The 27,106-nt window shown below is 43.0% G+C and overlaps 18 non-coding genes across 18 annotated transcripts; 5 read left to right on the top strand and 13 right to left on the bottom strand.

Moving 5' to 3' along the window:
- The first annotated feature begins 2,616 nt into the window (after window positions 1–2,616).
- On the top strand, window positions 2,617–2,780 carry LOC134992207 (U1 spliceosomal RNA). Its single transcript, XR_010196393.1, has one exon. It is a non-coding gene; the product is annotated as a U1 spliceosomal RNA (small nuclear RNA).
- A 151-nt stretch (window positions 2,781–2,931) lies between these two features.
- LOC134992366 (U1 spliceosomal RNA) lies at window positions 2,932–3,095 on the top strand. The gene has a single exon (XR_010196538.1). It is a non-coding gene; the product is annotated as a U1 spliceosomal RNA (small nuclear RNA).
- A 13,001-nt stretch (window positions 3,096–16,096) lies between these two features.
- LOC134991905 (U1 spliceosomal RNA) lies at window positions 16,097–16,259 on the bottom strand. Its single transcript, XR_010196125.1, has one exon. It is a non-coding gene; the product is annotated as a U1 spliceosomal RNA (small nuclear RNA).
- Window positions 16,260–16,411: 152 nt separating this feature from the next.
- On the bottom strand, window positions 16,412–16,575 carry LOC134992301 (U1 spliceosomal RNA). The gene has a single exon (XR_010196482.1). It is a non-coding gene; the product is annotated as a U1 spliceosomal RNA (small nuclear RNA).
- A 674-nt stretch (window positions 16,576–17,249) lies between these two features.
- LOC134992527 (U1 spliceosomal RNA) lies at window positions 17,250–17,412 on the bottom strand. The gene has a single exon (XR_010196684.1). It is a non-coding gene; the product is annotated as a U1 spliceosomal RNA (small nuclear RNA).
- A 152-nt stretch (window positions 17,413–17,564) lies between these two features.
- Window positions 17,565–17,728, bottom strand: LOC134992247 (U1 spliceosomal RNA). The gene has a single exon (XR_010196431.1). It is a non-coding gene; the product is annotated as a U1 spliceosomal RNA (small nuclear RNA).
- A 674-nt stretch (window positions 17,729–18,402) lies between these two features.
- On the bottom strand, window positions 18,403–18,565 carry LOC134992408 (U1 spliceosomal RNA). The gene has a single exon (XR_010196581.1). It is a non-coding gene; the product is annotated as a U1 spliceosomal RNA (small nuclear RNA).
- A 149-nt stretch (window positions 18,566–18,714) lies between these two features.
- LOC134992538 (U1 spliceosomal RNA) lies at window positions 18,715–18,879 on the bottom strand. The gene has a single exon (XR_010196691.1). It is a non-coding gene; the product is annotated as a U1 spliceosomal RNA (small nuclear RNA).
- Window positions 18,880–19,549: 670 nt separating this feature from the next.
- Window positions 19,550–19,712, bottom strand: LOC134992346 (U1 spliceosomal RNA). Its single transcript, XR_010196522.1, has one exon. It is a non-coding gene; the product is annotated as a U1 spliceosomal RNA (small nuclear RNA).
- Window positions 19,713–19,864: 152 nt separating this feature from the next.
- LOC134992241 (U1 spliceosomal RNA) lies at window positions 19,865–20,028 on the bottom strand. Its single transcript, XR_010196426.1, has one exon. It is a non-coding gene; the product is annotated as a U1 spliceosomal RNA (small nuclear RNA).
- Window positions 20,029–21,000: 972 nt separating this feature from the next.
- On the bottom strand, window positions 21,001–21,164 carry LOC134992309 (U1 spliceosomal RNA). The gene has a single exon (XR_010196489.1). It is a non-coding gene; the product is annotated as a U1 spliceosomal RNA (small nuclear RNA).
- A 674-nt stretch (window positions 21,165–21,838) lies between these two features.
- LOC134991944 (U1 spliceosomal RNA) lies at window positions 21,839–22,001 on the bottom strand. Its single transcript, XR_010196151.1, has one exon. It is a non-coding gene; the product is annotated as a U1 spliceosomal RNA (small nuclear RNA).
- Window positions 22,002–22,153: 152 nt separating this feature from the next.
- LOC134992168 (U1 spliceosomal RNA) lies at window positions 22,154–22,317 on the bottom strand. The gene has a single exon (XR_010196356.1). It is a non-coding gene; the product is annotated as a U1 spliceosomal RNA (small nuclear RNA).
- A 674-nt stretch (window positions 22,318–22,991) lies between these two features.
- LOC134991910 (U1 spliceosomal RNA) lies at window positions 22,992–23,154 on the bottom strand. The gene has a single exon (XR_010196128.1). It is a non-coding gene; the product is annotated as a U1 spliceosomal RNA (small nuclear RNA).
- A 151-nt stretch (window positions 23,155–23,305) lies between these two features.
- LOC134992160 (U1 spliceosomal RNA) lies at window positions 23,306–23,469 on the bottom strand. The gene has a single exon (XR_010196348.1). It is a non-coding gene; the product is annotated as a U1 spliceosomal RNA (small nuclear RNA).
- Window positions 23,470–23,613: 144 nt separating this feature from the next.
- On the top strand, window positions 23,614–23,729 carry LOC134992019 (U5 spliceosomal RNA). The gene has a single exon (XR_010196216.1). It is a non-coding gene; the product is annotated as a U5 spliceosomal RNA (small nuclear RNA).
- Window positions 23,730–23,999: 270 nt separating this feature from the next.
- LOC134992077 (U5 spliceosomal RNA) lies at window positions 24,000–24,116 on the top strand. The gene has a single exon (XR_010196271.1). It is a non-coding gene; the product is annotated as a U5 spliceosomal RNA (small nuclear RNA).
- A 286-nt stretch (window positions 24,117–24,402) lies between these two features.
- LOC134992069 (U5 spliceosomal RNA) lies at window positions 24,403–24,515 on the top strand. Its single transcript, XR_010196263.1, has one exon. It is a non-coding gene; the product is annotated as a U5 spliceosomal RNA (small nuclear RNA).
- The last annotated feature ends 2,591 nt before the right edge of the window (window positions 24,516–27,106 follow it).

The following is a 27,106-nucleotide window of genomic DNA, read 5'->3' as shown; positions in this document are numbered from 1 at the left end:
ACCGATATTTACATTACAAAAGTAGTCATTTACAACGATGGAAGGATAATATACCGAAGGGCCAGTTCCTTCGGATAAAAAGGAATTGTTCCACCAAAGAAGGAGCAAGAGAACAAATGGAATCTCTCTATGGGGCGTTTCTTACGCAGGGGTATCCAATATCTGTTCTTGACCAGGCTTGGAAGGAGGTGGAAAATATGGAAAGAGACCATTTATTGGATACCACCAGCAAAAATACTAGAAAGAAAAATAACAAAATGACGGATAGGACAACAATGTTTGTAACTAAGTATAATACTAGTGCATACAAGATCAAGAGGATAATTAAGAAGAACTTTTCTATTCTCAAGTTGGATGAGATGTTGAACTCCAATGTAGTCCTTAGTGAACAGGTAATATTTCGGAAGTCAGATAGTCTGAAGTCCGCACTAGCTCCAAGTTTTTTTAGGAGACCTGGGGAAAAATCCATGGCTCCAGATGCCCAAGGGGGACAAATAGATACATGGATACCCAAACCGCCATTAGGGTTCCATAAGTGTGGTAGACTAAACTGTACAACATGCAAACACACAAAAAAGAAAACCACACAATTTGTCTCATCTGTATCGGGAGAGAAATTCAATATAAAAAGTTTTCTGAATTGTAGATCCATGTATGTTATCTACGTCTTACAGTGTGGTTGTGGAGCACAGTACGTGGGGCGCACCACTCGGGCACTTCACGTTAGGTTCATGGAGCATAAAAGACAGATAGATAAAAAAGTAGGAAACACCTACCTATACCGCCATATTTTGGAATGCAATGGAGGGAAAAGTGATAATCTACAAATCATGGCAATTGAACAAGTGGCGGTAACCAGTAGAGGAGGTGATAGGTATAAAAGGTTATGTAAGAAAGAGGCTTTCTGGATCTTTAGCCTAAAAACCTTGATCCCGCAGGGTCTGAATGATACGGTTGAGTTAAATAAAATCTAAGTTCAAATGTTTAATATTTATAATATAAATATTTGATTTTTATAAATATCATTCTTGACATATAATATATGGGGGGGTGGGATAGGATATGGTTCCTTATGATGCTGGATTAAGGAGATGGAGATAACAGGATTATGTATAACAATACGAAGGGGTGTAATTATGTATTTGAACCACAAGATGGCGTGTGGGGATCTAAATTATAAATTATAAAGTACAAATTATAATCAAAATTAGTCCCCTTTTATTTCCGAGTAATGATACTGTTGAGCAGTATATTTAATATATTTATCACCTGTGCTAATAAAATAGGATGTGTTGACTAGTATTAATATTGTTCTTAAATACGGTCATATTTGTACTGATGTTGTCAAATAAGACATGGATTACTTGTAATCATGATAAATTAATTATGATTAAACTAAGTGACGTAATCTTGTTGAGCAAATTGCATTAGAGTTCAGTATAATTGAATATGAAGTTGTAGATAATTATGTTTTAAAACGAGGCTTGATTCTGATATTGTTAATAAGAACGATGGATGCAACTTCCGGGTGTGATAATGAGGCTTGGATCGTGTGTTTTAACCAGCTAAAATGGCCGCTGGAGTCTATTTAAAGTTTGTAATGAGACTGAGGCTTGGAACGCACGTTTGAGTGCGCATGCGCGAATGGCCGCGGGAATTTCAAATAAGTGGGGCTATATAAAGTGTTCATTGGGATGATGGTCATTCGAACTGAGGAAGCCGCTGAATGCACTGGGAAGGCGGAGAAACGCGTTTTCGAAGGACCTACTGGCAGTGACTACCACCTCCTGCTTGTTTTACACGATCACCGGCTTCTGGCTACGACAAAACAGCCAGTCCACCTGCAATTGCGGTTAGCCACCAGCAGAGGGAGCCGGAGCACTGTGGACGGATTCCCGTGGATATTGTCTCCAGATATTCTGCAGTAAATGGACAAGCACCAGCAGAGGGAGTCTTTCCAATTGGGACGGTCCTAAACAGACTGTTCTAAAGAGGTGAATGAAAAACTTATCGCCCATGGTAACTATCCATTCAAAGTGATATATGTGTGCACACATCTTTTTCGGGACATTAATTAATTAAGGACATACTCATGCAAGCAGTGTCCGTAAATGCCGAGCTCATTGGTCTATCATTAATCTATGTGGACATTTTGAAGTCAGCTTATTAAAATCCAAGCCTCAGAGAATAAACGTAATTAAGTATATACATTTGTGTATGTGGAGCATTTACATTAAAGGCATCCACTATACACAATATGCATTTTTATGTATGTCAATTTTGCTGCAGCAATATATGTTAAAAAAATATGATTTATATGTTTTAAAATTTAATAGTAATTAGCCATTTTTTAATTATTTATTGATTATCTCCGATAAATGGTGGGGACAGCGCTACTGATTTCCTACAGAGGGTCACACCTGTGTGGGTAGTTTTTGTGTTTTTTTGTTCAATATAGGGATTGCAATTATCCCTGTATCAGGAGCAGCAGTCTCCGCCATTGTCTAAAATCTCCTTGATCCAGCGGGTACTGGCGCCGGAGAGTGTATACTTCTGTCCACACAAGGTTGGTGTGTGGGCGGTTGTGTACACATCCAGTATCATCTATCCCAAATCATACTTATTTTGCATAGGAGATACTATTGTCATGAAGATTGTTCTCCCAGGGTGAGGTTCATTCATTGCATTCTGGGTATGCTGACCCCTGTGATTTCCCCAAATGTGGGAAACTCGACTGCATTATTTGTGGTAGTGGTGGACTGTGTTTGTGCTTTCCTCTGGTCAGCTCTGGTAAAAGTCAGATTTCTTTGTCTCAGATCTTCCTCTAGCCTTGTTCTTCTTTTGAGAGTTCCCTTGTGCTGCCTCAGTTGGATCTCCTTCACTTGAAAGGTAGTGCCCGAGCAGCGACCCTCCCCAGCTCTAGCCCAACTCCTACTAACCTGCCAGGTGAGATACTATGATCATGAAGGTGCTTCTCCCAGGGCAAGGCTCACCCATTGCACTCTGGGTGTGCTGCCCCTTGCGATTTCCCCAAATGTGGGAAACTTGACTGCATAATTTGTGTTTCCCCTGGACGGCTCTCGTATAATTCAGATCTCTTTGTCTCAGGTCTCTCTCCAGCCTAGTATGCTGTCTGTTTCCACTTCTCTTTTCTTGAGCCCATCCCTTCTATAACCTTGTGCACTATCCTGACTTCTCCTCCCGTCTGCTTACTTTGTGCCTTCCAATGCACAATGCAAACTACAGGTAGTGCTGCAGGGCCCACACCCTTTTACTTGCCTTACAGAGCAGCTCTGGAGCTGTTACAGTACCCAGCTGCTGCAAGAAATCAGCTTGAATGCTTTAGGGGCTGGGGCATGGCCAACATGAGCCCCACACCGAAGGAGGGTGGGGGTGTTTATTGCGAACTAGGGGTCATCCAAGCGTCGCAAAAGGCCGCCATGCCCTGCATATCCCTTTTCTCTTTTCATAAGCAGACGAGGGATGAAGCCAACTTTGACCCACTGCTTGGATGACATCACTTGCTGCCTTTCCAATGAAGCAAGTTTAATTTAGTAATAGGTGAAAAACCATCCCTACAAAGGTGTTAATCAGATACTTGGCTTTGTGGACACTTTTCAGAGAACAAATTTGTTAGCATAAAAATAAAGCCAGAAAATGAAGAGCTGTTTAATCACTCAATTGGATTTTTCTGCAAGCGTATTTCTTTTTCTCTGCAACCCACTGCTAAGTTGTGCTTCCTAGCTGTTCTTTTATAAAATCACTTAATCAAATCTAACTCTGATTACATCAGAGAAGGCCAGGTACCCTACACCATAAGAGGGGGTTTGAAATTTTGACTTGTCTACTTAAAGATCACCAAAATCTGATAACAAGGTAAATTACGTCCCTGGGTAGGATTGAACCACCAACCTTTTGGTTAATAACCGAACACGCTAACTGATTGCGCCACAGAGACACATTGCAAAAGCATATACTGACAAAGGCTAATAAGCATTCATCTAGAACGTTTCCTAGAAAAACTTTAAAAAGTCAATAATCTGGAGAGTTTTTGTAAGATGTTTCTTCCATCAACCAATGAAGAAACACATTGGTACTTTCCCATGATGAGTGAGTGCTTCAGGATCTCTTGCACTTACATGTGCAGCAGAGTACTGCAATGGAAGCATGCTGGGCCCATAACCCAGAGGTAGGCAGATTGAAACTATCCTCTGCTATATGCATTTTTTTTTGTTAATTAAAGTAATCCAAAACTGGGATTGATATTTTTGCTCTTTTATTTTTACTTAAAGTACAATAACTTTTATTATTTTAATTTGTTTTAATAGTATATTGACAGTATTGTTTTCTTTCAAAAATCCACTTAATTTTCTTTACCCTATTATTCAAATGGTAATTGACAAAAACAAACTACATTGTCACCAGAAGAGCAATACAAAATGTACAAGTGATATATTAAAATCATCTTTCCAGCTTGAATTTCAATGATGAATTGGGGCAACGATTTTGTGAGAAACCTCTTCACCCTTAAATAAAGATTTTCTTAATTCCTTACCTGTGTGCTAATTAGATATCACCTTGTTTTCACATTAAACAGACTTCCACATGAGAAAGCAGCAAGGATGCAGTGGCGTTAATGTTTCCTGGTGTCAACCTGTATTATTTCAGTAGATATTGAAATGAGGATGCATCTTGCTGCCTTTCCAATGAAGCATGTTTAATTTAGTAATAGGTGAAAAACCATCCCTACAAAGGTGTTAATCAGATACTTGGCTTTGTGGACTCTTTTCAGAGAACAAATTTGTTAGCATAAAAATAAAGCCAGAAAATGAAGAGCTGTTTAATCACTCAATTGGATTTTTCTGCCAGCATATTTCTTTTTCTCTGCAACCCACTGCTAAATTGTGCTTCCTAGCTGTTTTTTTTATAAAATCACTTAATCAAATCTAACTGATTACATCAGAGTAGGCCAGGTACCCTACACCATAAGAGAGGGTTTGAAATTTTGACTTGTCTACTTAAATATCACCAAAATCTGATCACAAGGTCAATTACGTCCCTGGGTGGGATTGAACCACCAACTTTTTGGTTAATAGCCGTACACACTAACTGATTGCGCTACAGCGACACTTTGTGAAAGTACATACTGACAAAGGCTAATAAGCATTCATCTAGAACGTTTCCTAGAAAAACTTTAAATAGTCAATAATCTGGAGAGTTTTTGTAAGATGTTTCTTCCATCAACCAATGAAGAAACACATTGGTACTTTCCCATGATGAGTGAGTGCTTCAGGATCTCTTGCACTTACATGTGCAGCAGAGTACTGTAATGGAAGCATGCTGGGTCCATAACCCAGAGGTAGGCAGATTGAAACTATCCTCTGCTATATGCATTTTTTTTTTTGTTAATTAAAGTAATCCAAAACTGGGATTGATATTTTTGCTCTTTTATTTTTACTTAAAGTACAATAACTTTTTCCATTTTAATTTGTTTTAATAGTATATTGACAGTATTGTTTTCTTTCAAAAATCCACTTAATTTTCTTTACCCTATTATTAAAATGGTAATTGACAAAAACAAACTACATTGTCACCAGAAGAGCAATACAAAATGTACAAGTGATATATTAAAATCATCTTTCCAGCTTGAATTTCAATGATGCATTGGGGCAACGATTTTGTGAGAAACATCTTCACCCTTAAATAAAGATTTTCTTAATTCCTTACCTGTGTGCTAATTAGATATCACCTTGTTTTCACATTAAACAGACTTCCACATGAGAAAGCAGCAAGGATGCAGTGGCGTTAATGTTTCCTGGTGTCAACCTGTATTATTTCAGTAGATATTGAAATGAGGATGCATCTTGCTGCCTTTCCAATAAAGCAAGTTTAATTTAGCAATAGGTGAAAAACCATCCCTACAAAGATGTTAATCAGATACTTGGCTTTGTGGACACTTTTCAGAGAACAAATTTGTTAGCATAAAAATAAAGCCAGAAAATGAAGAGCTGTTTAATCACTCAATTGGATTTTTTTGCCAGCATATTTCTTTTTCTCTGCAAACCGCTGCTAAATTGTGCTTCCTAGCTGTTTTTATAAAATCACTGAATCAAATCTAACTCTGATTACATCAGAGAAGGCCAGGTACCCTACACCAAAACAGGGGTTTTTGAAATTTTGACTTGTCTACTTAAAGATCACCAAAATCTGATAACAAGGTCAATTACATCCATGGGTGGGATTGAACCACCAACCTTTTGGTTAATATCCGTACACACTAACTGATTGCGCCACAGCGACACTTTGCAAAAGTACATACTGACAAAGGATAATAAGCATTCATCTAGAACGTTTCCTAGAAAAACTTTAAATAGTCAATAATCTGGAGAGTTTTTGTAAGATGTTTCTTCCATCAACCAATGAAGAAACACATTGGTACTTTCCCATGATGAGTGAGTACTTCAGGATCTCTTGCAATTACATGTGCAGCAGAGTACTGTAATGGAAGCATGCTGGGTCCATAGCCCAGAGGTAGGCAGATTGAAACTATCCTCTGCTATATGCGTTTTTTTTTGTTAATTAAAGTAATCCAAAACTGGGATTGATATTTTTGCTCTTTTATTTTTACTTAAAGTACAATAACTTTTACCATTTTCATTTGTTTTAATAGTATATTGACAGTATTGTTTTCTTTCAAAAATCCACTTAATTTTCTTTACCCGATTATTAAAATGGTAATTGACAAAAACAAACTACATTGTCACCAGAAGAGCAATACAAAATGTACAAGTGATATATTAAAATCATCTTTCCAGCTTGAATTTCAATGATGCATTGGGGCAACGATTTTGTGAGAAACATCTTCACCCTTAAATAAAGATTTTCTTAATTCCTTACCTGTGTGCTAATTAGATATCACCTTGTTTTCACATTAAACAGACTTCCACATGAGAAAGCAGCAAGGATGCAGTGGCGTTAATGTTTCCTGGTGTCAACCTGTATTATTTCAGTAGATATTCAAATGAGGATGCATCTTGCTGCCTTTCCAATGAAGCAAGTTTAATTTAGTAATAGGTGAAAAACCATCCCTACAAAGGTGTTAATCAGAAACTTGGCTTTGTGGACACTTTTCAGAGAACAAATTTGTTAGCATAAAAATAAAGCCAGAAAATGAAGAGCTGTTTAATGACTCAATTGGATTTTTTTGCCAGCATATTTCTTTTTCTCAGCAACCCACTGCTAAATTGTGCTTCCTAGCTGTTTTTATAAAATCACTGAATCAAATCTAACTCTGATTACATCAGAGAAGGCCAGGTACCCTACACCATAAGAGGGGGTTTGAAATTTTGACTTGTCTACATAAAGATCACCAAAATCTGATAACAAGGTCAATTACATCCCTGGGTGGGATTGAACCACCAACCTTTTGGTTAATAGCCTTACACAGTAACTGATTGCGCCACAGCAACACTTTGCAAAAGTCCATACTGACAAAGGCTAATAAGCATTCATCTAGAACGATTCCTAGAAACATTTTAAAAAGTCAATAATGTGGAGAGTTTTTGTAAGATGTTTCTTCCATCAACCAATGAAGAAACACATTGGTACTTTCCCATGATGAGTGAGTGCTTCAGGATCTCTTGCACTTACATGTGCAGCAGAGTACTGTAATGGAAGCATGCTGGGTCCATAACCCAGAGGTAGGCAGATTGAAACTATCCTCTGCTATATGCATTTTTTTTTGTTAATTAAAGTAATCCAAAACTGGGATTGATATTTTTGCTCTTTTATTTTTACTTAAAGTACAATAACTTTTACCATTTTAATTTGTTTTAATAGTATATTGACAGTATTGTTTTCTTTCAAAAATCCAATTAATTTTCTTTACCCGATTATTAAAATGGTAATTGACAAAAACAAACTACATTGTCACCAGAAGAGCAATACAAAATTTACAAATGATATATTAAAATCATCTTTCCAGCTTGAATTTAAATGATGCATTGGGGCAACGATTTTGTGAGAAACATCTTCACCCTTAAATAAAGAATTTCTTAATTCCTTACCTGTGTGCTAATTAGATATCACCTTGTTTTCACATTAAACAGACTTCCACATGAGAAAGCAGCAAGGATGCAGTGGCGTTAATGTTTCCTGGTGTCAACCTGTATTATTTCAGCAGATATTGAAATGAGGATGCATCTTGTTGCCTTTCCAATGAAGCAAGTTTAATTTAGTAATAGGTGAAAAACCATCCCTACAAAGATGTTAATCAGATACTTGGCTTTGTGGACACTTTTCAGAGAACAAATTTGTTAGCATAAAAATAAAGCCAGAAAATGAAGAGCTATTTAATCACTCAATTGGATTTTTTTGCCAGCATATTTCTTTTTCTCTGCAACCCACTGCTAAATTGTGCTTCCTAGCTGTTTTTATAAAATCACTGAATCAAATCTAACTCTGATTACATCAGAGAAGGCCAGGTACCCTACACCATAACAGGGGTTTTCGAAATTTTGACTTGTCTACATAAAGATCACCAAAATCTGATAACGAGGTCAATTACGTCCCTGGGTGGGATTGAACCACCAACCTTTTGGTTAATAGCCTTACACAGTAACTGATTGCACCACAGCAACACTTTGCAAAAGTCCATACTGACAAAGGCTAATAAGCCATCATCTAGAACGATTCCTAGAAACATTTTAAAAAGTCAATAATGTGGAGAGTTTTTGTAAGATGTTTCTTCCATCAACCAATGAAGAAACACATTGGTACTTTCCCATGATGAGTGAGTGCTTCAGGATCTCTTGCACTTACATGTGCAGCAGAGTACTGTAATGGAAGCATGCTGGGTCCATAACCCAGAGGTAGGCAGATTGAAACTATCCTCTGCTATATGCATTTTTTTTTGTTAATTAAAGTAATCCAAAACTGGGATTGATATTTTTGCTCTTTTATTTTTACTTAAAGTACAATAACTTTTACCATTTTAATTTGTTTTAATAGTATATTGACAATATTGTTTTCTTTCAAAAATCCACTTAATTTTCTTTACCCGATTATTAAAATGGTAATTGACAAAAACAAACTACATTATCACCAGAAGAGCAATATAAAATGTTCAAGTAATATATTAAAATCATCTTTCCAGCTTGGATTTCAATGATGCATTGGGGCAACGATTTTGTGAGAAACATCTTCACCCTTAAATAAAGATTTTCTTAATTCCTTACCTGTGTGCTAATTAGATATCACCTTGTTTTCACATAAAACAGACTTCCACATGAGAAAACAGCAAAGATGCAGTGGCGTTAATGTTTCATGGTGTCAACCTGTATTATTTCCGTAGATATTGAAATGAGGATGCATCTTGCTGCCTTTCCAATGAAGCAAGTTTAATTTAGTAATAGGTGAAAAACCATCCCTACAAAGATGTTAATCAGATACTTGGCTTTGTGGACACTTTTCAGAGAACAAATTTGTTATCATAAAAATAAAGCCAGAAAATGAAGAGCTGTTTAATCACTCAATTGGATTTTTCTGCCAGCATTTTTCTTTTTCTCTGCAACTCACTGCTAAATTGTGCTTCCTAGCTGTTTTTTTTATAAAATCACTTAATCAAATCTAACTCTGATTACATCAGAGAAGGCCAGGTACCCTACACCATAAGAGGGGGTTTGCAATTTTGACTTGTCTACTTAAATATCACCAAAATCTGATCACAAGGTCAATCACGTCCCTGGGTGGGATTGAACCACCAACCTTTTGATTAATAGCTGAACACACTTACCGATTGCGCCACAGAGACACTTTGCAAAAAGTAAATACTGACAAAGACTAATAAGCATTCATCTAGAACGTTTCCTAGAAAAACTTTAAAAAGTCAATAATCTGGAGAGTTTTTGTAAGATGTTTCTTCCAGCAACCAATGAAGAAACACATTGGTACTTTCGCATGATGAGTGAGTGCTTCAGGATCTCTTGCACTTACATGTGCAGCAGAGTACTGTAATGGAAGCATGCTGGGTCCATAACCCAGAGGTAGGCAGATTGAAACTATCCTTTGCTATATGCATTTTTTTTTGTTCATTAAAGTAATCCAAAACTGGGATTGATATTTTAGCTTTTATTTTTACTTAAAGTACAATAACTTTTACCATTTTAATTTGTTTTAATAGTATATTGACAGTATTGTTTTCTTTCAAAAATCCACTTAATTTTCTTTACCCTATTATTAAAATGGTAATTGACAAAAACAAACTACATTGTCACCAGAAGAGCAATACAAAATGTACAAGTGATATATTAAAATCATCTTTCCAGCTTGAATTTCAATGATGCATTGGGGCAACGATTTTGTGAGAAACATCTTCACCCTTAAATAAAGATTTTCTTAATTCCTTACCTGTGTGCTAATTAGATATCACCTTGTTTTCACATTAAACAGACTTCCACATGAGAAAGCAGCAAGGATGCAGTGGCGTTAATGTTTCCTGGTGTCAACCTGTATTATTTCAGTAGATATTGAAATGAGGATGCATCTTGCTGCCTTTCCAATGAAGCAAGTTTAATTTAGTAATAGGTGAAAAACCATCCCTACAAAGATGTTAATCAGATATTTGGCTTTGTGGACACTTTTCAGAGAACAAATTTGTTAGCATAAAAGTAAAGCCAGAAAATGAAGAGCTGTTTAATCACTCAATTGGATTTTTTTGCCAGCATATTTCTTTTTCTCTGCAAACCACTGCTAAATTGTGCTTCCTAGCTGTTTTTATAAAATCACTGAATCAAATCTAACTCTGATTACATCAGAGAAGGCCAGGTACCCTACACCATAAGAGGGGTTTTTGAAATTTTGACTTGTCTACTTAAAGATCACCAAAATCTGATAACAAGGTCAATTACGTCCCTGGGTGGGATTGAACCACCAACCTTTTGGTTAATAGCTTTACACACTAACTGATTGCGCCACAGCGACACTTTGCAAAAGTACATACTGACAAAGGCTGATAAGCATTCATCTAGAACGTTTCCAAGAAAAACTTTAAATAGTCAATAATCTGGAGAGTTTTTGTAAGATGTTTCTTCCATCAACCAATGAAGAAACACATTGGTACTTTCCCATGATGAGTGAGTGCTTCAGGATCTCTTGCAATTACATGTGCAGCAGAGTACTGTAATGGAAGCATGCTGGGTCCATAGCCCAGAGGTAGGCAGATTGAAACTATCCTCTGCTATATGCATTTTTTTTTGTTAATTAAAGTAATCCAAAACTGGGATTGATATTTTTGCTCTTTTATTTTTACTTAAAGTACAATAACTTTTACCATTTTAATTTGTTTTAATAGTATATTGACAGTATTGTTTTCTTTCAAAAATCCACTTAATTTTCTTTACCCGATTATTAAAATGGTAATTGACAAAAATAAACTGATGAGGATACTACTGCAGTCTTTGTTTCGTCTGTACCCGCTGAAAGAGCAGCAAAAGGTGGAGATCTTGATGGGACAGTTGAAAGGGCTTGCACTTAGAGAGGTTACTTCCTGGCCTACTGAAGAGAAGAAGACTGTGGACCAGATCCTCAACAGGCTTGCTACCACATTTGACACAAGGACAGTGTCAGAACTTAAAATGCACTTCTTTGCTCGAAAGCAACAACCAGGAGAGTCACTACGGGGCTATGCCCTCAGCTTTCAGGAAGCACTCAGAGATGTTCAGCAAGCAGACCCTGAGGAAGTGCATGACAAAGAGAAAATGTTATTGGACCAGTTCACTGAAGTTGCAAGGGGCGAATTTGTAAAAACTCAGCTGCGACTATTGAGATTGCAGAAGCCTGGAAGCACATTCCTGGATTTTAAAGAGGCTGCGATTAAAGTTCTAGGCTCCAGTCTTACTTCAGGGGCTGTTCCACAAGAGTCTATTCCAGAGATGCCACGGTATCAAGAGAATTCTGATGCCCAGGAGTCAAGTTTTAAAGGAGCTACTTACCCACCTACAGTAAAAGGAGTGACAGTGCCATGTTCAAAGACATGCATATTTGACTCTTCTAGTGAGTTACGAAGTCTGCTGGCTGAACTGACACGTGGTGTGACAGAGATGCGCAGAGACCTGCAGATTCTGAAGAGACAGCAGGCACTGCTCCATGAAGAAATGGAATGGTGCCAGGAGAGGAGACCACTGAACAGTTCCCAATGGGACCTACATAGAAACAGGGAGACACTTTTTTCCAACCACTTTGCCTCCCAAAGGCGACCCATTTTTCAAAGCTGTGAAGGAAGCGGACAAATTAAGAGAGAATTTGAGCAGCCAGATCATTTAAACTCCAAATTCATGTGGTTAACCCGTTATGTTAGCCAATGCCCGGTGGTTCAAGTTTGCATCAATGGAGTCTCAATGCCCGCTCTCTTAGACACTGGATCACAAGTGACCACAATACAAGCAACACAGTTTGAGCAGCATTGGACTGAGGAACAGATGTTTCCGTCAACTTCCACATTGATAAACCCGATTGCAAGCAATGGGCACTGCATCCCTTGCAAAGGATACTGGGAAGCTGAAATTCAAATCGGACGAACAGTGCTACCACAGCAAGGCTTCATCATCACCACTGCCCAAGATGATGGATTGCCTCCAGTGATAGTGGGCATGAATGTGTTGCGGAACTGCTGTGAGGAGCTCGTAGCAGCACTCCAAGGAGAGTTTCAAACTGACAAGCTCCAGGAGAAACAAGGCCTTCAACCTGGGATAGCCAAACAAAAGGGAAGAATGATAACAGAATTATCTGTAAGAGAGGAACATGAAAAAAATAAGGCTAGCCAAATAATGATAGAAATGCCCATCTCCAGTGTCCAGATTATCCGAAAGAATGCTTCAATGTTAGGCATGAATAATATAGCATCCAGTTCTAGAAACTGTGAGCAACCTATTCAAGGAACCAGTTTTGACCACCTGCAAGATAAAAGTCAGATGATAAGACACCTCAAAGCCTTACTGAAGATTGGGAAATACCTGACCAAGCGACAAAGGCAAGAATCCTCGCCAGAACTCCTGAAGTTGTTGAGACAGCGAGAAAGGCTGTTTGAAGAGAAAGGACAGTTGGTTCGATGTAGTGTGGATCCTAATACTCATTATAGGATCAGTCAACTTGTAATTCCAAGACAAAGTGCTTGTTATGTGCTTGAAGAATATCACGACAAGTCAGGTCACCCTGGGTGCAAAAGGATGGAAACAAGCATCTGGAAAAAGTTCTTTTGGGTTGAAATGAGGGAAGACATCAAGAGATGGTGCCGAAACTGTCCAACCTGTTCTGTAAGAAGAACCTTGCTGCCTCTTTCTCTCCAGAATCCATTGTCCCAAACCAGCTGTGATACTGAATCCCAAGATGGAATGGAAGAGGCTCATAAAATGTATTTACAGCAGACTAAGGTGGTTTGTCACCGACAAGGAGGCAAGAAGACTAGGGCTTGCAAAACAGAAAACCACCATAGTCAGCTGCAGTTTTGTACAGCATGTCCCAAAGACAGTTTAGAAAGAGTTCAATACTCATCCATGGCAGGGGGGTTGAGGTTTCCTAGACAAACTTTTCAAGACCATATACTGTCCAGATTTCAACCGATTGCTCCAGGAGCATGTGTTAATGTACTATAGCACAAAAGGAATTATACCTATCAGATACTGATGTTAAAAATGTTGATAAATGTTAATGTTTCAGACATAATCTGTGTTCACTAATGAATGTGACTGGATATAGTGAGAAGTTTATATAGGGATAAAACCAAAATGCGTGAGGACACGCATGTTTTGGGGGGGGGCACGTGTGATATCCCATAACAACAAGGACATTTTTGACAACAGTGTAGTTGCCTGTGCCATTTTAAATAAAGTTTATTTAAAAGAAAATTGAACAGCAGTTTGAGAAGTCAGTTGGAGCCATGGTGAGGAAAGAGCTGGCGACGCCATTACGCAGAGATGAGCAGCTGAGAGAGGGGAGACAAATAAGCTGAAAATTGCATGAGAGAGTAAGCAGTAGTGCAAAATACAGCAGTGGAAGTGCAGCAATTAACAAGTAAGAACGCCATGACACTCTCAGCCAAGAGAGTGCACAGCAAGTGTCAGAGACAGGAGAGTATAAAGCCTTTATACCAATGCTGACTGGCCTACATCTGAGGGGAAACTGCCTCAGAAACATCTATTGACTGGGTGAGATAAATCCATATTTATACTGAAACCTACTCCACTGCAAAGGACATTATCCTATATTTACTATACCTATGCAGCGATTTACATGGGAAGCAGCTCCAGTTTGTTTTAAACAATCATCTTTACTACACAGAGCTACAATATTTTGTTCACAGCTAAAGGAGACAATAGCTGCATATAACTATGTAACAACATAACCGGGCCCCAACGTGCACATAGAGACTCCCTGCAGTGACACCAATGTTATCTGGGACTTAAATATTGTCTGCATAAGTTGATTTCTATTACTAAGCAACATAGTATTAATCTCAGATTTAGTTATATTACCATTTGTGTAATGACTTAAAGTGTATATGGTGTCTGTGTTTAAGTTGCTTGAATCAAATCTTTCCCTTCCCTACTGTAATCAGTTCCTTTTCTGAGTTATGTGGTAAACCATTTATTCTTTCATACAAAGCCCTGCCTGCCTTTCTTTGTGTCTGGGGAAACCTTGCCTCTCTGCCAGGAATAGAGAAGAGCTGCTGCTGAAGGAGGAATAGTCCATCAAGGTATCCCTGACCTGTTCCACATAGTTTACACACTTGTTATACCGGGGTGTTACATTGTGTGTGACTGACCTTAGGAAGAAACCGGAGCCTCCGCTGCAGTGACCCAGCAACCAGGGCACGGGAGTATACAGTGCCGCTGGGAGTGATGAAGCTGCAGTAAAGATGTCTATTAGACCTAGCCTGCTGCAGCCCTTGTAGATTCTCATAAAAAAAGTTCTTCTTTTCTTGTCAAAATTAATAGCTAAGAATAGACTGCTTGAGGCAGGCCCCTGTTAAGTGGCCTGCTACTGAAGGCAACAACTACAAACTGAGCTCCCTGTTCATGGAAGCGGGGTTATAGAGGAGAATGCGCTGAGCATCTTGGGAACAGTCAAAAGCTTTGAGCCGGTTGGTGCCTCAGATCAAGATCCTACTCTACACCCCAATGTGAATCCTTGTGGAGTCCAGTGTACCCCACAGAAGAAATTAATGTGTCACACCCATTGGCAGCAACCTTAGAATAGCTGCTGATGGGCACAATTGAGAAAGGAAGGGGGGGGGACATTTGAATCCAGCACATAGATGCAATTCAAATATGTAATTTGAACCTTCCTATTTTAAAATATAATGGATGAACCTCACCCTGTGAGAACAATCTTCATGATATAGAGATCTCATATGCAAAATAAGTATGAGTTGGGATAGGGCTGGGGAGGGTGGCTGCTCGGGCAGCCCCTCCCCCGTCAAGTTAAGGAGATTCAACTGAGGAAGCACAAGGGAACTCTCGTCTGGGGACAACAACTGCAGGGAGACCACATCTTTTCAGATGAACATGGGAGGGCGGAAGGCTGCCTAATACTGAAGCACCATCAAATATCAAACCATATGCAATAACTAGTACAAGCATTCCTGGGGGAAGGTCTGCAGGAGACGAATTTGCATACGGTGATGTCATCCAAGCAGTGGGCCAAAGTTGGCTGGAACCCTCATCTGCATATGAAAAGAGAAAAGGGTTATGCAGGGCATGGCGGCATTTTGCGGCGCTTGGATGACCCCTAGTTCGCATTAAACACCTCCACCCTCCTTCGGTGTGGGGCTCATGTTGACTATGCCCCAGCCCCTGAAGCATTCAAGCTGATTTCTTGCAGCAGCTGGGCACTGTAACAGCTCCAGAGCTGCTCTGTAAGGCAAATAAAAGGGTGTGGGCCCTGCAGCACTACCTGTAGTTCGCATTGTGCGTTGGAAGGCACAAAGTAAGCAGACGGGAGAAGTCAGGATAGTGCGCAAGGGCATAGAAGGGAGCGGCTCAAGAAAAGAGAAGTGGAAACAGACAGCAAACTAGGCTGGAGAGAGACCTGAGACAAAGAGATCTGAATTATACGAGAGCCGACCAGGGGAAACACAAATTATGCAGTCAAGTTTCCCACATTTGGGGAAATCGCAGGGGCAGCACAGCCAGAGTGCAATGGGTGAGCCTTGCCCTGGGAGAAGCACCTTCAAGATCATAGTATCTCACCTGGCAGGTAAATAGGAGTTGGGCTAGAGCTGGGGAGGGTCGCTGCTCGGGCACCCCCCTGTCAAGTGAAGGAGATCCAACTGAGGCAGCACAATGGAACTCTCGAAAGAAGAACAAGGCTAGAGGAAGATCTGAGACAAAGAAATCTGACTTTTACCAGAGCTGACCAGCGGAAAACACAAACACAGTCCCCCACTACCACAAATAATGCAGGCGAGTTTCCCACATTTGGGGAAATCACAGGGGTCAGCATACCCAGAATGCAATGAATGAACCTCACCCTGGGTGAACAATCTTCATGACCATGGTGTCTCCTATGCAAAATAAGTATGATTTGGGATAGGGCTGGGGAGGGCCGCTGCTCAGGCACATCTCTGTCAAGTAAAGGAAATTCAACTGAGGCAGCACAAGGGAACTCTCATCTGGGGACAACAACTGCAGGGAGAACACATATTTTCAGATGAACATGGGAGGGCAGAAGGCTGCCTAATACTGAAGCACCCCCAAACAACAAACCAAATGCAACAACTAGTGCAAGCATTCCTGGGGGAAGGCCTGCAGCAGATAGATTTGCATATGGTGATGTCATCCAAGCAGTGGGTCAAAGTTGGCTTCAACCCTCGTCTGCATATGAAAAGAGAAAAGGGGCGTGCAGGGCATGGTGGCCTTTTGCGGCACTTGGCTGACCCCTAGTTTGCATTAAACACCTCCACCCTCCTTCGGTGTGGGGCTCATGTTGGCTATGCCCCAGCCCCTGAAGCATTCAAGCTGATTTCTTGCAGCAGCTGGGCACTGTAACAGCTCCAGAGCTGCTCTGTAAGGCAAGTAAAAGGGTGTGGGCCCTGCAGCACTACCTGTAGTTCGCATTGTGCGTTGGAAGGCACAAAGTAAGCAGAAAGGAGGAGAAGTCAGGATAGTGCGCAAGGGCATAGAAGGGAGCGGCTCAAGAAAAGAGAAGTGGAAACAGACAGCAAACTAGGCTGGAGAGAGACCTGAGACAAAGATATCTGAATTATACGAGACCTGACCAGGGGAAACACAAATTATGCAGTCAAGTTTCCCACATTTGGGGAAATCGCAGGAGCAGCACACCCAGAGTGCAATGGGTGAGCCTTGCCCTTGGAGAAGCACCTTCATGATCATAGTATCTCACCTGGCAGGTAAGTAGGAGTTGGGCTAGAGCTGGGGAGGGTCGCTGCTCGGGCACCCCCCTGTCAAGTGAAGGAGATCCAACTGAGGCAGCACAAAGGAACTCTCGAAAGAAGAACAAGGCTAGAGGAAGATCTGAGACAAAGAAATCTGACTTTTACCAGAGCTGACCAGAGGAAAGCACAAACACAGTCCACCACTACCACAAATAATGCAGTCGAGTTTCCCACATTTGGGGAAATCACAGGGGTCAGCATACCCAGAGTGCAATGAATGAACCGCACCCTGGGAGAACAATCTTCATAACAATGGTATCTCCTATGCAAAATAAGTATGATTTGGGATATGGCTGGGGAGGGCCGCTGCTCAGGCACATCTCTGTCAAGTAAAGGAGATTCAACTGAGGCAGCACAAGGGAACTCTCATCTGGGGACAACAACTGCAGGGAGAACACATATTTTCAGATGAACATGGGAGGGCAGAAGGCTGCCTAATACTGAAGCACCCCCAAACAACAAACCAAATGCAACAACTAGTGCAAGCATTCCTGGGGGAAGGCCTGCAGCAGATAGATTTGCATATGGTGATGTCATCCAAGCAGTGGGTCAAAGTTGGCTTCAACCCTCGTCTGCATATGAAAAGAGAAAAGGGGCGTGCAGGGCATGGTGGCCTTTTGCAGCACTTGGCTGACCCCTAGTTTGCATTAAACACCTCCACCCTCCTTCGGTGTGGGGCTCATGTTGGCTATGCCCCAGCCCCTGAAGCATTCAAGCTGATTTCTTGCAGCAGCTGGGCACTGTAACAGCTCCAGAGCTGCTCTGTAAGGCAAGTAAAAGGGTGTGGGCCCTGCAGCACTACCTGTAGTTCGCATTGTGCGTTGGAAGGCACAAAGTAAGCAGAAAGGAGGAGAAGTCAGGATAGTGCGCAAGGGCATAGAAGGGAGCGGCTCAAGAAAAGAGAAGTGGAAACAGACAGCAAACTAGGCTGGAGAGAGACCTGAGACAAAGAGATCTGAATTATACGAGACCTGACCAGGGGAAACACAAATTATGCAGTCAAGTTTCCCACATTTGGGGAAATCGCAGGGGCAGCACACCCAGAGTGCAATGGGTGAGCCTTGCCCTGGGAGAAGCACCTTCATGATCATAGTATCTCACCTGGCAGGTAAGTAGGAGTTGGGCTAGAGCTGGGGAGGGTCGCTGCTCGGGCACCCCCCTGTCAAGTGAAGGAGATCAAACTGAGGCAGCACAAGGAAACTCTCGAAAGAAGAACAAGGCTAGAGGAAGATCTGAAACAAAGAAATCTGACTTTTACCAGAGATCAGAGGAAAACACAAACACAGTCCCCCACTACCAACAAATAAAGCAGTCACGTTTCCCACATTTGGGGAAATCACAGGGGTCAGCATACCCAGAATGCAATGAATGAACCTCACCCTGGGAGAGTAATCTTCATGACCATGGTCTCTCCTATGCAAAATAAGTATGATTTGGGATAGGGCTGGGGAGGGCCGCTGCTCATGCACATCTCTGTCAAGTAAAGGAGATTCAACTGAGGCAGCACAAGGGAACTCTCATCTGGGGACAACAACTGCAGGGAGAACACATATTTTCAGATGAACATGAGAGGGCAGAAGGCTGCCTAATACTGAAGCACCCCCAAACAACAAACCAAATGCAACAACTAGTGCAAGCATTCCTGGGGGAAGTTCTGCAGAAGACGGATTTGCATACGGTGATGTCATCCAAGCAGTGGGTCAAAGTTGGCTTCAACCCTCATCTGCATATGAAAAGAGAAAAGGGGCGTGCAGGGCATGGCGGCCTTTTGCGGTGCTTGGATGACCCCTAGTTCGCATTAAACACCCCACCCTCCTTTGGTGTGGGGCTCATGTTGGCCATGCCCCATCCCCTGAAGCATTCAAGCTGATTTATTGCAGCAGCTGGGCACTGTAACAGCTCCAGAGCAGCTCTGAACGGCAAGTAAAAGGGTGTGGGCCCTGCAGCACTACCTGTAGTTTGCATTGTGCATTGGAAGGCACAAAGTAAGCAGACGGGAGAAGTCAGGATAGTGCGCAAGGGCATAGAAGGGAGCGGCTCAAGAAAAGAGAAGTTGAAACAGACAGCAAACTAGGCTGGAGAGAGACCTGAGACAAAGAGATCTGAATTATACGAGAGCCGACCAGGGGAAACACAAATTATGCAGTCAAGTTTCCCACATTTGGGGAAATCGCAGGAGCAGCACACCCAGAGTGCAATGGGTGAGCCTTGCCCTGGGAGAAGCACCTACATGATCATAGTATCTCACCTGCCAGGTAAGTAGAAGTTGGGCTAGAGCTGGGGAGGGTCGCTGCTCGGGTACCCCCCTGTCAAGTGAAGGAGATCCAACTGAGGCAGCACAAGGGAACTCTCGAAAGAAGAACAAGGCTAAAGGAAGATCTGAGACAAAGAAATCTGACTTTTACCAGAGCTGACCAGAGGAAAGCACAAACACAGTCCCCCACTACCACAAATAAAGCAGTCGAGTTTCCCACATTTGGGGAAATCACAGGGGTCAGCATACCCAGAATGCAATGAATGAACCTCACCGTGGGAGAACAATCTTCATGACCATGGTATCTCCTATGCAAAATAAGTATGATTTGGGATAGGGCTGGGGAGGGCCGCTGCTCAGGCACATCTCTGTCAAGTAAAGGAGATTCAACTGAGGCAGCACAAGGGAACTCTCATCTGGGGACAACAACTGCAGGGAGAACACATATTTTCAGATGAACATGGGAGGGCAGAAGGCTGCCTAATACTGAAGCACCCCCAAACAACAAACCAAATGCATCAACTAGTGCAAGCATTCCTGGGGGAAGGCCTGCAGCAGATGGATTTGCATACGGTGATGTCATCCAAGCAGTGGGTCAAAGTTGGCTTCAACCCTCGTCTGCATATGAAAAGAGAAAAGGGGCGTGCAGGGCATGGCGGCCTTTTGCGGCGCTTGGATGACCCCTAGTTCGCATTAAACACCTCCACCCTCCTTCGGTGTGGGGCTCATGTTGGCTATGCCCCAGCCCCTGAAGCATTCAAGCTGATTTCTTGCAGCAGCTGGGCACTGTAACAGCTCCAGAGCTGCTCTGTACGGCAAGTAAAAGGGTGTGGGCCCTGCAGCACTACCTGTAGTTTGCATTGTGCATTGGAAGGCACAAAGTAAGCAGACAGGAGGAGAAGTCAGGATAGTGCACAAGGGTATAAAAGGGAGGGGCTCATGAAAAAAGAAGTGGAAACAGACAGCAAACTAGGCTGGAGAGAGACCTGAGACAAAGAGATCTGAATTATACGAGAGCCGACCAGGGGAAACACAAATTATGCAGTCAAGCTTCCCACATTTGGGGAAATCAGAGTGCAATGGGTGAGCCTTGCCCTGGGAGAAGCACCTTCATGATCATAGTATCTCACCTGGCAGGTAAGTAGGAGTTGGGCTAGAGCTGGGGAGGGTCGCTGCTCGGGCACCCCCCTGTCAAGTGAAAGAGATCCAACTGAGGCAGCACAAGGAAACTCTTGAAAGAAGAACAAGGCTAGAGGAAGATCTGAGACAAATAAATCTGACTTTTACCAGAGCTGACCAGAGGAAAGCACAAACACAGTCCCCCACTACCACAAATAATGCAGTCGAGTTTCCCACATTTGGGGAAATCACAGGGGTCAGCATACCCAGAATGCAATGAATGAACCTCACCCTGGGAGAACAATCTTCATGACCATGGTATCTCCTATGCAAAATAAGTATGATTTGGGATAGGGCTGGGGAGGGCCGCTGCTCAGGCACATCTCTGTCAAGTAAAGGAGATTCAACTGAGGCAGCACAAGGGAACTCTCATCTGGGGACAACAACTGCAGGGAGAACACATATTTTCAGATGAACATGGGAGGGCAGAAGGCTGCCTAATACTGAAGCACCCCCAAACAACAAACCAAATGCAACAACTAGTGCAAGCATTCCTGGGGGAAGGCCTGCAGCAGATGGATTTGCATACGGTGATGTCATCCAAGCAGTGGGTCAAAGTTGGCTTCAACCCTCGTCTGCATATGAAAAGAGAAAAGGGGCGTGCAGGGCATGGCGGCCTTTTGCGGTGCTTGGATGACCCCTAGTTCACATTAAACACCTCCACCCTCCTTCGGTGTGGGGCTCATGTTGGCTGTGCCCCAGCCCCTGAAGCATTCAAGCTGATTTCTTGCAGTAGCTGGGCACTGTAACAGCTCCAGAGCTGCTCTGTACGGCAAGTAAAAGGGTGTGGGCCCTACAGCACTACCTGTAGTTTGCATTGTGCATTGGAAGGCACAAAGTAAGCAGACAGGAGGAGAAGTCAGGATAGTGCACAAGGGTATAAAAGGGAGGGGCTCATGAAAAAAGAAGTGGAAACAGACAGCAAACTAGGCTGGAGAGAGACCTGAGACAAAGAGATCTGAATTATACGAGAGCCGACCAGGGGAAACACAAATTATGCAGTCAAGCTTCCCACATTTGGGGAAATTGCAGGGGCACCACACCCAGAGTGCAATGGGTGAGCCTTGCCCTGGGAGAAGATCCTTCATGATCATAGTATCTCACCTGGCAAGTAAGTAGGAGTTGGGCTAGAGCTGGGGAGGGTCGCTGCTCGGGCACCCCCCTGTCAAGTTAAAGAGATCCAACTGAGGCAGCACAAGGGAACTCTCGAAAGAAGAACAAGGCTAGAGGAAGATCTGAGACAAAGAAATCTGACTTTTACCAGAGCTGTCCAGAGGAAAGCACAAACACAGTCCCCCACTACCACAAATAATGCAGTCGAGTTTCCCACATTTGGGGAAATCACAGGGGTCAGCATACCCAGAATGCAATGAATGAACCTCACCCTGGGAGAACAATCTTCATGACCATGGTATCGCCTATGCAAAATAAGTATGATTTGGGATAGGGTTGGGGAGGGCCGCTGCTCAGGCACATCTCTGTCAAGTAAAGGAGATTCAATTGAGGCAGCACAAGGGAACTCTCATCTGGGGACAACAACTGCAGGGAGAACACATATTTTCAGATAAACATGGGAGGGCAGAAGGCTGCCTAATACTGAAGCACCCCCAAACAACAAACCAAATGCAACAACTAGTACAAGCATTCCTGGGGGAAGGCCTGCAGCAGATGGATTTGCATACGGTGATGTCATCCAAGCAGTGGGTCAAAGTTGGCTTCAACCCTCGTCTGCATATGAAAAGAGAAAAGGGGCGTGCAGGGCATAGCGGCCTTTTGCGGCGCTTGGATGACCCCTAGTTCGCATTAAACACCTCCACCCTCCTTCGGTGTGGGGCTCATGTTGGCTATGCCCCAGCCCCTGAAGCATTCAAGCTGATTTCTTGCAGCAGCTGGGCACTGTAACAGCTCCAGAGCTGCTCTGTACGGCAAGTAAAAGGGTGTGGGCCCTGCAGCACTACCTGTAGTTTGCATTGTGCATTGGAAGGCACAAAATAAGCAGACAAGAGGAGAAGTCAGGATAGTGCACAAGGGTATAAAAGGGAGGGGCTCATGAAAAAAGAAGTGGAAACAGACAGCAAACTAGGCTGGAGAGAGACCTGAGACAAAGAGATCTGAATTATACGAGAGCCGACCAGGGGAAACACAAATTATGCAATCAAGCTTCCCACATTTGGGGAAATCGCAGGGGCACCACACCCAGAGTGCAATGGGTGAGCCTTGCCCTGGGAGAAGCACCTTCATGATCATAGTATCTCACCTGGCAGGTAAGTAGGAGTTGGGCTAGAGCTGGGGAGGGTCGCTACTCGGGCACCCCCTGTCAAGTGAAAGAGATCCAACTGAGGCAGCACAAGGGAACTCTCGAAAGAAGAACAAGGCTAGAGGAAGATCTGAGACAAATAAATCTGACTTTTACCAGAGCTGACTAGAGGAAAGCACAAACACAGTCCCCCACTACCACAAATAATGCAGTCGAGTTTCCCACATTTGGGGAAATCACAGGGGTCAGCATACCCAGAATGCAATGAATGAACCTCACCCTGGGAGAACAATCTTCATGACCATGGTATCGCCTATGCAAAATAAGTATGATTTGGGATAGGGCTGGGGAGGGCCGCTGCTCAGGCACATCTCTGTCAAGTAAAGGAGATTCAGCTGAGGCAGCACAAGGGAACTCTCATCTGGGGACAACAACTGCAGGGAGAACACATATTTTCAGAAAAAAATCTTGGTCATGCTCTGGTTTCTCTTCAGAACGAACAAATCTTTCGCCTCTTACTAAAGATTTCCGTGGAGAGGAGCAAAACCGAGTTTTATCTCAATTTTTGCATGCCCCATCTTTTTGGGGTTTCTTTTACCGGTTTAAAGATAGAATGAGTGTGCTTTAATGTAAGCTCATTTGCATAGAAATGACAGTAAATGTTTATTTATGTTCAAACAGAACTTTCTTGACCATGCTACTTGCTTTAAAGATCTGGGAGCACATGGAATACAGTACAAACCATGCTTATAGCAAGGAGAAGCCAGGTGAGAAATCTGCTTTCTTTCAAATTGGGCGCTCACTTTGATCTGAATGAGGACTGCTGGCACAGCACTCAGGCGACAGGTGGAATCTTGGTCATGCTCTGGTTTCTCTTCAGAATGAACAAATCTTTCGCCTTTTATTAAAGATTATCCGTGGAGAGGAGCAAAACTGAGTTTTATCTCAATTTTTGCATGCCCCATATTATTGGGGTTTCTTTTATCAGTTTAAAGACAGAACAAGTGTGCTTTCTTGTTAGCTTTAATGTAAGTTTATTTGCATAACAATGACAATAAATGTCTGTTTCTTTTCAAGCAGAACTTTCTTGACCATACTAATTGCTTGAAAGATCTGGGAGCACATGGAAAAGAGTACAAACCATGTTTATAGCAAGGGGAAGCCTGGTGAGAAATCTGCTTTCTTTCTTTCAAATTGGGTGCTCACTTTGAGCTGAATGAGGACTGCTGGCATGGCACTCAGGCGACAGGTGGAATCTTGGTCATGCTCTGGTTTCTCTTCAGAACGAACAAATCTTTCGCCTTTTACTAAAGATTTCCGTGGAGAGGAGCAAAACTGAGTTTTATCTCAATTTTTGCATGCCCCATATCATACCTCCCAACTGTCCCGATTTTCGCGGGACAGTCCCGTTTTTTGGGGACTGTCCCGCTGTCCCACCTGCGGGCCGCAGTGTCCCGCGGTGGGGAGGACAGTTGGGAGGCTCTGTCTGTCGCTGCCCTGCTTAGCAGAGCAGCGGTGAATAGTCGCTGTGCGCACAGCGTCTATTCACTGAAGTCAGAGGGAGAGGTGGCATGCCAGCGGCTCACAGAGCGCTGGGCATGCCCCCTCAGTGCCGAAAACGGGGGCGTGACTCGCGATCGCGGGTCCTCCCGCGAAGCCATGCCCCTTTTTACTTAGGCCACGCCCTTTTTGGGAGCGCGTGCGACTTCGCCGCGCGTGTGTCCCTCTTTGCGAGCCGACAAAGTTGGGAGGTATGCCCATATTATTGGGGTTTCTTTTATCAGTTTAAAGACAGAACGAGTGTGCTTTCTGGTTAGCTTTAATGTAAGTTTATTTGCATAACAATGACAGTAAATGTTTGTTTCTTTTCAAACAGAACTTTCTTGACCATGCTACTTGCTTGAAAGATCTGGGAGCACATGGAAAACAGTACAAACCATGCAGTATCACAAGAGCCTTTATTTGATCTTTCATGAAGATAGAGCAGAATTGAGGACACGTCAACAATTTCTGCCGAAGGTGGTTCATCTTTCCACATGGTGCCTTTGGCCACTGACACCTTCGTTGAGTCAAAGTCTCTGGCTGTGGTCAGAACTTTGAAAATTTATGTCACCAGAACGGTTCAGATTAGGAAAACAGAGGCTCTGTTTGTCCTGTATGCTCCCAACAGGATTGGGTGTCCTGCTTCCATGTAGACCATTATGCGCTGGATCTGTGGTAAGATTCAGCATGCTCATTCCATGGCAGGATTGCCGTTACTGAATTAGGTGAAGACCCATTCTACTAGAAAGGTGGGTTCATCCTGGGCAGCTGGTCGGGGAGTCTCGGCATTGCAACTTTGCCGAGCAGCTATTTAGTAAACACTTTTGCTAAGTTTTACAAGTTTGATACCTTGGCCGATGATAACTTCAAGTTGGGTAATTCGGTGCTGCAGAGTCGTACGCACTCTTCCACCCGTTCAAGAGCTTTGGTATAACCCCATGGTTCTTAATGTGACCCCAGCATCCTCTAGGTCGTATGAGAAAATAGGATTTTAATACCTACCGGTAAATCCTTTTCTCTTAGTCTGTAGAGGATGCTGGGCACCCGTCCCAGTCCATACTGTGTCTGCAGTTATTACTTGTGGTTATACACATGTTGTGTTATGGTTCTGGTCAGCTTTTTGCTGCAATTATTCATGCCGTTGGCTTGTGTTCTGTTGAATGCCACGTTCTGCGGCATGCATAAGGTGTGAGCTGGTAAGATGCTCACCTTAGTTTAACAATAAATCCTTTCCTCGAAATGTCCGTCTCCATGGGCACAGTTCCTATAACTGGAGTCTGGAGGAGGGGCATAGAGGGAGGAGCCAGTTCACACCCTTTGATAGTCTTAAAGTGCCCATGTCTCTTGCGGATCCCGTCTATACCCCATGGTTCTTAATGTGACCCCAGCATCCTCTACGGACTAAGAGAAAAGGATGCCCTTGCGCACTATCCTGACTTCTCCTCCCGTCTGCTTACTTTGTGCCTTCCAACGCACAATGCAAACTACAGGTGGTGCTGCAGGGCCCACACCCTTTTACTTGCCTTACAGAACAGCTCTGGAGCTGTTACAGTGCCCAGCTGCTGCAAGAAATCAGCTTGAATGCTTCAGGGGATGGGGCATGGCCAACATGAGCCCCACACCAAAGGAGGGTGGGGGTGTTTAATGAGAACTAGGGGTCATCCAAGCACTGCAAAAGGCCGCCATGCCCTGCACGCCCCTTTTCTCTTTTCATATGCAGATGAGGGTTCCAGCCAACTTTGGCCCACTGCTTGAATAACATCACTGTATGCAAATCCGTCTGCTGCAGACCTTCCCCCAGGAAGGCTTGTACTAGATGTTGCATATGGTTTGATATTTGATGGTGCTTCAGTATTAGGCAGCCTTCCGCCCTCCCATGTTCATCTGAAAAGATGTGGTCTCCCTGCAGTTGTTGTCCCCAGACGAGAGTTCCCTTGTGCTTCCTCAGTTGAATCTCCTTAACTTGACGGGGGAGGGGCTGCCCGAGCAGCCACCCTCCCCAGCCCTATCCCAACTCATACTTATTTTGCATATGTGATCTCTTGATCATGAAGATTGTTCTCACAGGGTGAGGTTCATCCATTATATTTTAAAATAGGAAGGTACAAATTACATATTTGAATTGCATTTATGTGCTGGATTCAAATGTCCCCCCCCCCCTTCCTTTCTCAATTGTGCCCGTCAGCAGCTATTCTAAGGTTGCTGCCAATGGGTGTGACACATTAATTTCTTCTGTGGGGTACACTGGACTCCACAAGGATTCACATTGGGGTGTAGAGTAGGATCTTGATCTGAGGCACCAACCGGCTCAAAGCTTTTGACTGTTCCCAAGATGCTCAGTGCATTCTCCTCTATAACCCCGCTTCCATGAACAGGGAGCTCAGTTTGTAGTTGGTGCCTTCAGTAGCAGGCCACTTAACAGGGG

Source organism: Pseudophryne corroboree, unplaced genomic scaffold, assembly GCF_028390025.1.
Source record: "Pseudophryne corroboree isolate aPseCor3 unplaced genomic scaffold, aPseCor3.hap2 scaffold_121, whole genome shotgun sequence".
Lineage (NCBI taxonomy): Eukaryota > Metazoa > Chordata > Amphibia > Anura > Myobatrachidae > Pseudophryne > Pseudophryne corroboree.
This window is presented reverse-complemented; position numbering and strand designations above follow the sequence as displayed.